The 12,455-nt window shown below is 38.8% G+C and overlaps 1 long non-coding RNA gene across 1 annotated transcript; it reads left to right on the top strand.

The window, feature by feature from the left end:
* The first annotated feature begins 3,646 nt into the window (after positions 1-3,646).
* Positions 3,647-10,828, top strand: LOC309961938. Its single transcript, XR_014326210.1, has 3 exons — positions 3,647-3,726; positions 7,467-7,521; positions 9,988-10,828. It is a non-coding gene; the product is annotated as an uncharacterized lncRNA (long non-coding RNA).
* Positions 10,829-12,455: the final 1,627 nt, after the last annotated feature.

Consider the following 12,455-nt stretch of genomic DNA (forward strand, 5'->3'; position numbering starts at 1 on the left):
GTTTGTTATTTCTACTACTCAGCAAAACAAAGGAAAAAGCCATAATGTGGTGAAGGAAGAGTGTTTCCCATAACATCAAACGAGGCCATAACAGTGTGAATACAGAAGAGGGTAAAATTCTAGAAGAGTTTCAGAGGTAGAGCCAATAGTTTGATGTGTGATTAAATAGGAGAAATAAATTGAGACAGGAGGGGAGAATGATGCCTAGCCTTCTGGGTTTTGTAGCTGAGTACACGGTGAGGCCATCACTGAAATGGAAAATTGGAGAGAAGCAGATTTGGCTTTTATGTAAAAGAGACTGTAAAGGTGGGATCTGAATTTCATACTTCACTGTTTTGCACATTTTCCTTCCATTCAACAGCTTTTCCGCATTCTAAATAATTTTACTTAGCAAACTGCAATAAATTTCAGTTCATTTTTTCTTTTAAAAAACCGGATACCTCTGCCATCTCATCAGAGTTTCTGATCAGCCTGAGATGATCAGTGTTCTCATAATGAGTTCTTTTCAATTCCAACCCAAAGAAAATAAACATGGAATTTTAATCACCCTATTCAGCCTTGTTGAGGGGAAATGCAGAGTTTCCTGTTAGGTGTTTTGACATACTGAAAATAGCTTCAAGGTTCCCCCTTCCCTTCCCCTCCCCCACCACGTGCCTGATCATGACTGGTACCCTATAAACAATTGCTGAAAAATAAATATCTTCTTTAATATCTCATTTGGCTCTAATGTATAATTCTAAGGTCTACTGGAAACTCCTTTAGTTCATAATCACCTACCAGTAGCTGGCATATGTAGATTTTGATTAAGTATGTAAGGTTTACTTTGGTCTATTTACATAGCTAATGTTGTCCAGTTAGTCACAATTTTATCTATAACAACGCTAACAACAGAGGACCACTTCACAACTCCATTTAAAAATATCTGTTGGCTTCCCCCGTGGAATAAGATCCAAACTTTAAGTCCCTTGATGATATGACTCCTGCCTATCCTTCCAGCTAATCTCATTTGTATTGTTTCCAAACAGAATTTGTTACCAAACCAAACTTGGATCCACCTGCCAATCTACTGACACTCGGTTGTGATGAAGGAAAGTGCAGCATTTATTGTAGGGCGCTGTACAAAGAGTCCAGGACAGCTAGTGCTCAAAAAGTCCGAACTCCCCATGGGTTTCAGCAAAGCATTTTTAAAGGCCAGGTGAGGGAGGGACATCCCAGTGTATGTGATCAGCTCGTGCACAATTCTTTGATTGACTGGTAGGGAGGTGACAGGGCGGTGTCACAGGGGTTAACGTTATAATCCTTAGGCGCTGGTAGGCCTGGGGGCCACATGCTCATTATCATCAAGTAGTTAATTTCTTCCATTTGGTGGGGGTTTTCATATCTGTAAAACAGCTCAGGAAATGTGCATCAGATACTATTATCTAGGTATTTCAGAGAGGAGCCAAAGCAGAGGATATGGGGAAGGGGTCTGTCCTGGGGAGGCCCCATAGGGTCCTGGCCCGGTTACAAATTTACACCTCTGTCTAAAGTGCCAGTTTCTCTCCTTTTCACCTATTCACATTCTCAGTCCACTCATATTGAAAGCCAAAACTCAGATGTCACCTCTATCAGGTTTTATTTGGAATCCTCCAGCATCCTACATAGAGCCTGCCCAAAGATAAGTGCAAAAAAATGTCTGCTAAATAAGTGAGTTTTTTTAAAGTTTCATTCCAAGTATCTTAGGTTGAATTATTAAACCAAAGTTCCTTTACTAGATTGCAATTGATCTAGGCATTTAAAAAAAAAAACCGCTAGCATCCTTGAAAAAAACATCTTTGATAATAATCCTTTGGACATCAAGCACAGAAAGTATTTTTTATGCCATTTTTCTTTGATCCAAAGTATTTTTCACCCTACATAACCAGATATATTTTATAACGATCTGATGAAACACTTGTTTTAAATAATGAGATTTGTTACAATTAACTACTTGAATGATAAAGCCCCAACTAGGGGATGAATAACATGCTCAACTCATTAAGTGTTCTACTAGCTGAGAATACAGCAGTAAACAGTATAGGTAAGGGCTCTTCTCACTGAATTTACATACTTTCATTTTAATTGGGGGTGAGGAGATGGACAATAAACAAATGAGTATGTCATGTATCAAAGTGCTTAAACAGATGACCGAGTGGCCACTTTAGAACGGAGGGTCTGGGAAGGCTTCTCTGTGCAGGCAATTCTCAAACTGAAATCTGAAGATCTTTTAAAAGGCAACACTGCAAAATTTAGGGGAAAGAGCATTCCAACCAGAGGGCCCTGCAGCACAGCAGGGAGACAGAAAGTGGTAGATGAGGTAGGTGAAGAGGCACGTGTAGATCATGCAGTTCTTTGCAAGCAAGCATAGGGAGTGTGGATTTAAATCTCCAAGCAAAGGAGAAGCCATTGGTAGATTGTAAGAAGGGGAGCAATATAATCTAGATTATACTTTCTGTCATTTTTTGTTTGTTTTAAATGATCCCTTTATAAGTATGGAGAATGGATTGCAGAGGGGGTGAGGCCCACTGGAAGGCAGCAGTGCGATCCACAGATGATTTCGGCTCAGGGTAAAATGGTGTTTGTGAAAATGGAGAGGTGAATGCAGTTTTGTAAATGGAGTCAAAAGAACTTGCTGATCCATTGGATGGAGGAGAAGTAGAGGAAGGAGAGCTGTACATTCACTTCAGAATATAGACTATTTATGTTCCTTAGGATTCTTTGTAACCTCTTGCATGTTCCTCAGTAAGGAGTTAAACTCTTTTGACACGTTTTCATTTTATATTTGTATATTTGCATGCAAATATATTTGTGGGCTTTCACCGTTTAAAAATAACTAATTTTTTTTTTTTTTTTTTTTTTGTGGTACGCGGGCCTCTCACTGTTGTGGCCTCTCCCGTTGCGGAGCACAGGCTCCGGACGCGCAGGCTCAGCGGCCATGGCTCACGGGCCCAGCCGCTCCACGGCACGTGGGATCCTCCCGGACCGTGGCACGAACCCGTGTCCCCTGCATTGGCAGGCGGACTCCCAACCACTGCGCCACCAGGGAAGCCCAAAATAACTAATCTTTAACAGATGAAATGAGTTGAAGAGTGAATGGGAAATGGGAAGAGGAAACACTTGTATATAACTCCTTAAAGAAGTTTGGATTAAAGGTCTTGTTCTCTCCAGAGAGGCAGCACCTACGTTGCTCTGAGGAACTACCCAATCACTACCGCGTGCCGACTCAGTGCAATCGTCAGACAAGATGCCCCTTGGTCCAGATATGTCCCTTCCAGGAGGCCAAAGCCATCGATTACTACAAACTGCTGTCACACTTACTCTAGACGAACACCACCGCCTGCTCCTCTTGCAAACTGCCTTTGGAGATCTTCGGAGGCAAGAACCCCCGCGGGGAGCCAGAAGCGCCAGCGGAGGCGGAGAATAGTGTGACGTCAGTGCGTCGCGCGGACCAGGGGCGGGGTCTAGCTTTTCCTCGGCTCCCGGGCGGCTCCAGGTTGGGGGTGGAAAGGTGCCGTGACGCCATCTCACTGCGCGGGCTAAGGGCCGGGCTTAGTCCCCGCCCCACGTTTGGTTCGTGGTACCCTCCAGGTCTGAGGCGGGCGGCCGGGCGCGCTGTGTTCGTTGTGTGCGCGCGGTGTTTTTGGTTGCTTTGGCCTTCTTGCTACTCTCCGGTCCTTCCGCCAGCCTCGAGCCCTCACCACTCTCGGTGTAAGTAGTATTTTAAAATTGAAGAACCAAAGGCACGGAGAGGTGAAGTAACTTGCACAGGATAACACAGCAGATTTGGATTCTAGATAGTCTAATAATTCTCTTCACCATAAAAGGAACATAATCGTAGCTTACTCGTGGAATGTTTTGAGAGGATGCGTGTAAAGCTCCTTACATGCTCTTTACCTATGGTGGGTCTATCCATCCACTCCAGAGCAGGGACCGATTTTGCTTTCTAGCTGCCGCCGCACCGCCTCGATACAAAGGACAGAGTATCCTGAGCGAAGGGCCTGAAGCCAAGATTGCCGATCTTACCCAGCAAAGGGTGAGGTCAACATGTAGGCGCGTCTCAGCTGCACTCTACCAATTACACACGTAGGCACAAATACAAATGTGCACCTTCTCATCTCTCTTTTTAAATTGACATTACCCTTCCTACACTAATCCAGACTGAAAATCTCTAGTCATACTTGCTCTTCCATACGCTGCACATCTGATTACTCACTGACTCCTGTTCCTTCCCTGCTCTCTATTTCTACTAGGTAAGACTTCATCAGATGATCTCTTACTCTTTCGAACTGATTCATCTGTTCAATTAGTAAATATTAATCATGAATAAAAATCATCACCAAACACTGCCTATTTTACCCCTCCTCAGCTCATAGTGGGATTATACTTCCTGGTCCTGGTCCATGAGGTATAAGTGGATGTGACCCCTGTCACTCTCAGACACAGCATTTAATTGCTGTTTCGAGGTGCTCCAGAACTCTTTTCCCTCTTGCCCAGAAGCAGGCAACGTTTGAAATGGTGGTAGCTTCATCAGCCTGCATCCCTGAATGGTTAAGATGAGCGGAGGCCCACGTTGACCCATGAGGAACATGTAACATGGGAAAGAGATAAACTTCTTATGTTTTAAGGCACTGAAACTTTTGGTGCTATTGGTCACCACAGCGTAACTTAGCCTGTCTTGATTGATACAAGTGCCTATGGGAGTGAGAAAAAACAAATTTGGTCTCTGTTCTAGTGGAGCTTATACCAGAGGTATCTCTATAAAATATAAATCTGACCCTCTTCCCTGCTTTAAAACTTTTATTTAAAAATATCTTCCCATTGCTTGAAGGATAAAGTCCAAACTCTTAGCCTGGCATTCTAGGCCCTTTACCACTAGGCCCCAAATTGCACTTCCATTACACTTTTCCATCTATTTTATGGTCCAGCCAAACTATACTACTGGCTGTTTACTGCCTTGATCCATATGCTTTCAAACCCCTGCCTGAACCTTCACCCATGCCATACCTTCAAACTGGGATGCTCTCCACCCATGTTTGCATATCCTGGTTTACTCCCCTGTGTTCACTAAATACCTCATGCCACCCCCTACTAACCCTTTTAGAACCCTCATAACAACCTTAATTACATGTTTCAGTGATTGTCTTCCTTCAGAGCTGTAAACCCCTTAAGAAGTCCATCTTATTCAGCGTTGGGTCAGGCATATATAAGGACTTACAGATTTGTTAAATGAATGAATGGCTTGTTGGATCCCTCAAGGTTCACTAGAAATGCTGTCAGTTCCATGTATTAGTTTCCTATTTCTGCTGTAACAAATTACCACATAATTAATGGCTGAAAAAACATAAATTTATTACCTTACAGTTCTGTAGGCAGGTCTGTATTCCTTTGCAGAGGCTCTAAAGGAGAATCTGTTTCCTTGCTTTATCTAGGCACTAGAGGCTGCCCACATTCCTTGCGTTGTAGTCCCCTTATTTTATCTTCAAAGCCAGCAATGTTGCATCTATGAGCATTCTTCCATAGTCACATCCTCTAACTGTGAACTCAGTGGGGAAAGTTCCTCTGATTGTAAGGATCCTTGTCATTAGATTAGGCTCACCTGGATAATCTTGGATGATCTCCCCATCTCAGCATACTTAATTTAATCATGTTTTCCTTCTTGACATGTAAAGTAACACATTCACAGTTCCTGGGACTAGCACAAGGGTATCTGTGGGGGGGCCATTCTGCCTATCACATTGCAGAGTCTTTCCTTGCTTCTCTCTCTCACTTGACATTTACCCTTCAACATCAGCCAAATGAACTCTTCCCTAAGGAGCATCAGGAGTCTCCTTGAAGTAGGGTAACCAAATATGGGCCAAACTTAGACACTTTTAAGAGTGAAAGGGAGTACCATAAACAGGTCAGCAGGTGTACACTGGTCTGACCAGATATGGCAGAATGAAATGGATGTGTGACCTGCAGAGGCCCTACCCCGAATTGCAGCAACTTAATTATAGACTTCTACCCTCCAACCTGGTCTCTTAAAAATCAAGTAGATGTTGGGAGGTTTTACTTTCCTCAGAAGATTTATGCTTTAGACTGGAGATGGGACACTATCTGGCTCAGCAGGCTAAACAGAATCTTTTTTCTTTACAGTTTTAACAATACATAAATAATATATAAACAACATAATATTTATATTAGGGACACGAGACTTTATGATGTATATTGCATATACGTACATCAAATGTATATGCAAGTATATATCAAACTCACAATTTGACATTTGTCTTTCGATTTTGTTACTGATGAAACCTCTTTTAATGGGTAGTTCCAATACACCTTGTAGCCACATGACAAAAGATGAAAAGAATTCAAGATCAGGAAGCTGAGGATTGTACTTGTAAATGGTGATTTTCAGCTTTGGGGAGAAAGGAAAAAAACATGCTAAAGTAGGGATCCCATAGCTTTTCCTAAACCTTTATCTGATCAAGGTTTTCCATTTCAAAGTCTCTTAATCCTAGATCACAGATAAAGCCAGAAGATATTTCAGGAAATCATCTTGTGATCTTATTATACAAATAAGTTGAGTGTTGTACTCAAGGTTAGTTATTACTCTGCAGTTGTGTGGCTTTCCAATTCTATCATGTCCTTGACATTTTTCTCTGTAAGAGAGCCTCCCCCCAACCCCACACCTTTTCTTTCCTTTTCAACTTCTTATATTTTTATTATATACCACTATGGACTTAAGAGTTTTTATTTTTATTTATTCAATGTGTTGTCATCTGTATTCTTTTTTGATGTCCAGATTGTCTCAGATTTGGCCAGTGGGAGTCCCTTTAAGCCACCACTTTTGACCTATCTCCATCAGCCTTTGAGTTCTTTCTTACTTCCTGGCATAAGATATTTCAGGCTCACTTGTACTTTACGTGCCCCAGATCTGAACTGCCATTTCTCCGAGAAGCTCTGGTTCCTTTCAGTGAGGTATCATATTTAGAAACCAAGATCTGAGTTCTAGGTGCACTAGTTGCTACTGGGGTGTCATTGCCTCTTAACCCTTTTAGTTTCCCTTTGGAATGTCCACTTTTTTTTTTTTTTTTTTTTATTGCGGTACGCGAGCCTCTCACTGTTGTGGCCTCTCCCCTTGCGGAGCACAGGCTCCGGACGCGCAGGCTCAGCGGCCATGGCTCACGGGCCCAGCCGCTCCGCGGCATGTAGGATCTTCCCGGACCGGGGCACGAACCCATGTCCCCTGCATCCGCAGGTGGACTCTCAACCACTGCGCCACCAGGGAAGACCCTGCATGTCCACTTTTGCATTCTTTTGTTCAGCTGAGTAATATTTCACTCTGGGAATATACCTTTTTCTTTTTTAACCAGTCTCCAATGGAAGAACGTTCAGGTTATTTCCAGTATTTTGCTATTACAAATAATGCCACAATCAATAACCTTCTACATATGTTGTTTTAGATCTGTGATTGTCTTCAGGGAAAGATTTCTACAAGTGAGATTGCTAGAGTAAACGGTAAGTGCACCCAACTGGATGGGATTAACTGTTTTGATCAATTGTCTGCCATATTTAAAAGGAAATGCCTAATTTGAAAGATTTAACATAAGGAGTTTAATAAAAAGTTTCAAAAGTGCAAATGTAGCTTTGTTGGATAATGCAGGATTCTCTACAGAAGTCATATTTCTTTTTCCAACAGCACTGGAAGAGATTATTCATTTTCCCACAGTTTCAACCAACAGAATTATAGAATATGATTTCAAACTTTTAGATTTTTACAAACATGATAGGTGAGAAGTGGTATCTAAATGTACTGTTAATTTACATTTCTCTAATAGTGAAGGTGGAGATTTTTTTTCATTTGTTTAAGGATGATTTGAATATTATTGATTTTTAAGAGTGTGTGTGTCTTTTGTACATTTTTCTACAGAGTTTTGGTTCTTTTTCTCTTGATAAGTATTCTTTTAGGAACATAAGATATTTATGTACGATATATATTGCAAATATTAACACCCAGTTTGATAATTGTATTTTGACTTTGTTTATGATGTTTGCCACAACATTCATTTTTATGTAGTCAAATTTATCAATATTCTCTTTTATTATGTCTGGATTTTGAGTCATAGTTAGCAAAAACTAGTACAAATTTTGGCATTAATTTTTTCCTGTCATAGGTGATTTGAAATTTACAAATTTAACTACTCAAACTACTCATGTTGATTCTTCAACACATAAGGCTGTAGTCATCAGTCATCTAATAACTAAAAGTTTTTACACCTCTTTTATTCCTTATTTTTAAAGAATCCATTTAGAATAACCTGATTTTGACCTTTTAGAAAGCAATTTGACAGTATGTATTGAGGCATAATACTTTGCAACCTTGAAATACTATCCTAGGGGAAAAAAAATCCTAAGCCCAGAACCTAATACAGTGCCTGGTATTTATTAAGTATTCAGGCAGTAGTTGCAGAATAGGGGAATAAATATGAGGGAGGGGAAATACACGCATGAAGATGTTTGTTGCTGAATTATTTACATGAAAAATTGGCTGCAACCTAAAAAACCAATAGTGGAGAAATGATTAAATAAGCTATGGTTTACCTACTTCATTGAAAATGAGGTAACACTGAAATGGTGTTTCTGAAAGATATATAATAATATGGTAAAGCTATATAATATATGGATATGATGATAGATGAAAAAACAAATTACCAAATTATCAAAAAAGATCTATTGAATATATACACACATTGAAGAAAAATAAAGACTGGAAGAAAATGTAGCAAAATGCTAACAGAGTGTTGTATTTTCCTATTTTCCAAACTTTCTTTTTCTGATGAAAAACTAAAAATGTTTAAATATTCATTGTCTGCTCTCTAGCTGTTCTTAGACTCTGAGTGCAGCAATGGAGAGATCATTTGAAAATGTGAAGTAGGGCTTAGAAGAGAATTACACAGAGGTACACTACAGAATTCTCTCCAAACAACTGGCAGTAGGAGCTTGATTATATACAAAAGACCACTGTAAATGCTTTCACAATTTTAGGTGGCTGTGTGGCTTTGAGTCTCAGATCTCTTAAGTGAGGATAATAATGGTATCCCGTATAGTTAATGTAAGGATGAAATGAGATAATACATATAAATGCTTAGAACAGAAACTGGCCGACAGTGAGTGTGAACTAATGTTAGCTGTTTTGGTTTTTGGTTTCTGGGTTTTTTTCTTAAATTATAAAAACTTGGTTACAATGCCCCCATGTGTCTGTACTTTGCAATATTTCTGGTCATTAAAAGGATTTCTTATTACTTTAGATCAATGCATTTGAAATGACAGTTCTAGGGCCATGCATTATCCACTCATGTTTTATATAGACTCTGAAGATTAAACAGCTCTTTTGAAAATAATGTTTTATTCCCTGAATATAAAAGTAACACACACTCACTATATAAAATTTGGAAAGTACTAAGAACTATAAGGAATTATAGCCATCTATAATGTAACCACCCAAACATTTTGGTGTGTTTTTATATTTTCTATGTAAATATATATACATATATATTTATGTGTGTGTGTGTGTGTGTGTGTGTATATATATATATATATTTGCTTTATTTTTACAAATTCAGGGTAGTGTATATTTTTACACAGGAATAAATTTTAGCATAAATGTAAAATGTATATTTTACTTTAAAACAAGAAGAGAAATGTAACTATGTAGATAATGGAGGTTGTCCCATGGTAAACAGAGGATTGCATCTTGTTGTCACCAGTCTCTCATGTTTCCCATTAAGAGTAGGTACATTGAACTAGAGTGGAAAGATGCCTTAAAAAATGCTTTAAAGTGAAAGAAAATCCAACCTGATTTAGAAGTACAATGCCACTTATGTATAACTTGAGGAGGGAATTAATGAGAATCAGTTTGTTGTACTAAGGAGGCTTTCCTCTTCCTCTTTTCAAAAATTTATTATTTATTTATTATTTTTTTAGCTGCACTGCACAGCATATGGGATCTTAGTTCCCTGACCAGGGATCAAACCTGCATTCTCTGCATTGGAAGTGTGGAGTCTTAACCGCTGGACTACCAGGGAAGTCCCTCCTCTTCTTTAATATAATAATTAGTTGGTAGCAAATCTCTATTTTAAAATTATTTCTTATCTGTATATAAAATTTGGCATTTTGTATAAGAAATAGGAAAAAATAAGAATGTAATTATATGTATTTGATTAGTTTTGCAATGAGAAAACAAAAGAAGGGTAAATCAGAAACTAATGAAAATAGTTACAGGTTAGGGATAGGTGGGAAAGGCTAGGATGTGAGCCAGACTTCTCTGAATATACCTTTTCATACAGTCTTCACTTCTGAGGCATGTAAATATTCTATGAATTTAAAAATTAAAATTAATATTAACTCAAAAGATAAAGAAGAGTCAAACCTTAAAATTGAATACAAATAGCAAAAATCAACCAAAATCAATATCATATTTATAACACAGGCACAGAAAAAATTAATTAAAGTAACTTTTGAACACCGCGCTGAATAAAAACAGAAAGAACTAAAAAGAAGTCTTGAACTTTCCCGAGTGGGTTTATCAGAGATGGCAGTATGGTATAGTGATTCTGGAAGTATTTTGTTGTGTTGTAGCATAAGGCAAATGAGTAACTGTACTGATGCTTTTTAGAACCAGAGTTCTTTGTAGGAGAATAGGGATACAAATAAAAATGGGGAAGATAAGGAAAAATCCTATGGTGTTGATTCAATCTGGAGGTATCAATATTATTTTTAAATATATATATATAAATATATAGGTATTTCCTTGCTTTTAAAGATATATATATAGTATGTTATGTGTGTGTGTGTATATATATATATATATATATATTTCCTTGCTTTTTCTGTTGAATGGGCCTATAAGCAGTGACACCCCAGTAACAGTGAGCACAGCTAGCACCATTATTCAGTTTCTAAATACCATTCCCCAGTGAAAGGCACCAGGACTCCTGGGAGAAATGGTTAATTCCAGGTCTGAGGCAGCTGTGTAGGGAAAGTACAGGATGACTCGATGTCCTCCCAAACAAGGTATTACTCAAAGACAAATGGGGACATGTCAACAGAATACAGAAGCTGACTTAAAAGAGCTTCTCCTGGGCAAATTTGGGACAGTTTGAGCATTAAAAAGAATTGGGACAGAAATGGACCATAGCAGTGTCAGTAACAACACAAATTCCAGGAACTTAACTTCATACGCCTCCACCCCACCCACCCCAGATATTCTGACAAATAGGTCTGGGGTCGGGTTTGAGAATTTTACATTGCTTTTTTTTTTTTTTTACATCTTTATTGGAATATAATTGCTTTACAATGGTGTGTTAGTTTCTGCTTTATAACAAAGTGAATCATTTATACATATACATATGTTCCCATATCTCTTCCCTCTTGAGTCTCCCTCCCTTCCACCCTCCCTATCCCACCCCTCCAGGTGGTCACAAAGCACTGAGCTGATCTCCCTGTGCTATGCGGCTGCTTCCTACTAGCTATCTATTTTACGTTTGGTAAAATAGTGTATATATGTCCATGCCTCTCTCTCTTGCTTTGTCACAGCTCACCCTTCCCCCTCCCCATATCCTCAAGTCCATTCTCTAGTAGGTCTGTGTCTTTTTTCCTGTCTTACCCCTAGGTTCTTCATGAGATTTTTTTTTTTCTTAGATTCCATATATATGTGTTAGCATACGGTATTTGTTTTTCTCTTTCTGACTTATTTCACTCTGTATGACAGTCTCTAGGTCGATCCACCTCACTACAAATAACTCAATTTCATTTCTTTTTATGGCTGAGTAATATTCCATTGTATATATGTGCCACATCTTCTTTATCCATTCATCCGATGATGGACACTTAGGTTGTTTCCATCTCCTGGCTATTGTAAATAGAGCTGCAATGAACATTTTGGTACATGACTCTTTTTGAATTATGGTTTTCTCAGGGTATATGCCCAGTAGTGGGATTGCTGGGTCATATGGTAGTTCTATTTGTAGTTTTTTAAGGAACCTCCATACTGTTCTCCATAGTGGCTGTACCAATTCACTTTCCCACCAGCAGTGCAAGAGTGTTCCCTTTTCTCCACACCCTCTCCAGCATTTATTGTTTCTAGATTTTTTGATGATGGCCATTCTGACTGGTATGAGATGATATCTCATTGTAGTTTTGATTTGCATTTCTCTCATGATAATGATGTTGAGCATTCTTTCATATGTTTGTTGGCAGTCTGTATATCTTTGGAGAAATGTCTATTTAGGTCTTCTGCTCATTTTTGGATTGGGTTGTTTGTTTTTTTTGTTATTGAGCTGCATGAGCTGCTTGTAAATTTTGGAGATTAATCCTTTGTCAGTTGCTTCATTTGCAAACATTTTCTCCCATTCTTTTTTTTTTTTGCAATTTATTTATTTATTTATTTATTT

Source organism: Leucopleurus acutus (assembly GCF_964270905.1).
Source record: "Leucopleurus acutus genome assembly, chromosome: 5".
In the NCBI taxonomy this organism is placed as follows: domain Eukaryota; kingdom Metazoa; phylum Chordata; class Mammalia; order Artiodactyla; family Delphinidae; genus Leucopleurus; species Leucopleurus acutus.